At 46.4% G+C, this 2,176-nt stretch overlaps 2 long non-coding RNA genes across 2 annotated transcripts; one reads left to right on the forward strand and one right to left on the reverse strand.

Annotated features, from left to right (window-relative positions):
- Window positions 1–129: 129 nt before the first annotated feature.
- On the forward strand, window positions 130–1,258 carry LOC104959722 (uncharacterized). The gene is made up of 3 exons (XR_799906.1): window positions 130–302; window positions 372–431; window positions 526–1,258. It is a non-coding gene; the product is annotated as an uncharacterized lncRNA (long non-coding RNA).
- LOC104959720 (uncharacterized) lies at window positions 1,227–1,671 on the reverse strand. Its single transcript, XR_799905.1, has 2 exons — window positions 1,453–1,671; window positions 1,227–1,382 (listed from the first exon to the last, which is right to left on the reverse strand). It is a non-coding gene; the product is annotated as an uncharacterized lncRNA (long non-coding RNA).
- Window positions 1,672–2,176: the final 505 nt, after the last annotated feature.

Below are 2,176 nucleotides of genomic sequence, written 5' to 3' on the forward strand. Positions count from 1 at the left end.
GAGGGGGGGCTGGACGCTCACTGTGGGGGGCCTGGATGCTCTCTGTGGGGGGCCTGGATGCTCTCTGTGGGAGGGCCTGGCTGCTCTCTGTGGGGGGCCTGGCTGTTCACTAACCCCTCACTGATGGTGTTATAATGAACGCACTGCAGACACAAAGAAGTATTAAATATCAACTAGAGATGACCCTGAAATATTAAACATGTTTTTGTTTTCAGAAGCGTGTGTGTTTGGGGGCGGAGTCTGAGTGTCCAATGGAAACGTCGCTCACCTTCACAGCGTCCAATCAGCAGCCAGAGCAGCAGGTGAGTCTTATTGAATAAATCATTATAATGTTATATATCCAGATGAATTATGTTCCGTTTCCTCCTCAGGTGTGTGTAGTTCAGTCCAGGTCTGCTCTCTGCTGCCCCCGCTGCCTCGCAGGAGAACCGGTCAGATTACACATCATCATCATCGTCATCATCATCATCACCTTGTTCTCCGCAGGTGACTCAGGCTCTGACTCTACCTGTGTTCCTGTTTCAGGGTCACATCAAACACATCCTGGGTCTGTGACGAGCCAACAGGAAGTCCCCTCCTCCCTCCCACAGCCGTCCAATCAGAATCCCCTCCTGCTGGATGATGTCATCTGGCCCCCTGGAAGGACCAATCAGCTGCTTGTGTCCGATGTCTTCGCACGTTTCGTCTGAACGTCACGAGAAGCGGGAACGTTCCAATATTGGGAGTACTGCTCCTTTAATCTCAAGCCCCGCCCCCTCTCCCAGCCAATTACAGAGCTTCCTGCTGCAACCCTGCAGTCTGATTGGCTCTCCTGATCAGCTGTGGAAACTAAAGGTCACTCAAGAGCCTGAAGACCAATGAGAGCAGCAGAGGTGTTTTTATTTTGAAAATCCCCCCGCATGCACTTCCTGTCCTTCTCTGCCCAGGTGGAAGTGAAATCTGATTCCACTTCCTGTTCCTCAGGAGACGCTCGTTAAGGACCCTTAAATATTGATTACTCTAAGAGTTAATACCCGGTGAAACCAGAGCGTTCTGTCAGACAGGAAGCAGATAAAGTCTGGTTTGAATATTATTAATTGTTTAATTGAAGAGTAACCGCTTCCTGTTTGTACATTTATATTTTTATATCCGTTTTATAAATCTGACTGAATGTAAAGCAGTGACCAATCACAGCGCAGCGTTTGTACCACGACTGATTTCAAAATAAAAGTAAAAACTGTTTCCTGTTCAATAAAGAAATAAAACTTTATTCACAAAACACATGAGAAACATTCAATGCAAAGAGATCATTCAGGGATGTCTAGAACAATAAATCACTTAGTCCCGCCCCTCAGCTGTCAATCACGCATCAGGCTTGGCTCTCTTGGCTGCAGGAGGGTCACCTGCACAGGTAAACACAGGTAAGTATATATGAACTGATACATCATGATCTGTTGCTAGGAGACCATCTACCTGTGTCTCCAGGTGTCTTTGTGGGCGGAGCCTCTGGGTGCTGCACCGTGTAGATGATGCCGCTCGCAGTCTTCCTGGTTTCTGACACACACACACACAGTATTACTATTTACAGTAGTATGTACAATTGTGCTAACACTTTTTCCTGGGGGGTATACTACGAAGCCGGTTCAACCTAACCTGGATATGTTTGAGTTAGCCGGTTGGTCTAATCCAAAACATACGCGCTCTCTCTAAACGGTCCTACGACGCGGGTTATCAAGTGGATCGCTCAAGCCAGCCGTGTCCTATCTAGTTAGGTGCGCGTTCACATGAAAGGGGTGGTATCTGGAGCATTCGACCAATCACAAACATGGAGAAGCTACTGACAGCGCAGCGTCATACTTCCTGAATGAAAAGTCAACTATAATATTAGACATATGAAGAAGTTAAACTTTAAACATCCATGACTTAAACACTTGATCCAGGATCAAAGCCACATAGCTGCACCTGCAAGGTGAATACAGCTGGTAACAGAACAAGTGTTTGAATGCGTACATTAACAGGTTTATGATATCACTGCCCCGTCTAAGACACCATCTGACTTTCATTACATTTGACTCGAGTGTTTCCTCAACTTAATGTGTTGCTTCAAATAATCCTTCTGCATACAGTATGTGACACTGTGAGTGTTGCACGGCCAGATACGGCTCAGCTGACTCAGATAAGGAGATATATGATACAT

This window comes from Notothenia coriiceps, unplaced genomic scaffold (genome assembly GCF_000735185.1).
Source record: "Notothenia coriiceps isolate Sejong01 unplaced genomic scaffold, NC01 NC01_scaffold00030856, whole genome shotgun sequence".
Taxonomy (NCBI): Eukaryota; Metazoa; Chordata; class Actinopteri; order Perciformes; family Nototheniidae; genus Notothenia; species Notothenia coriiceps.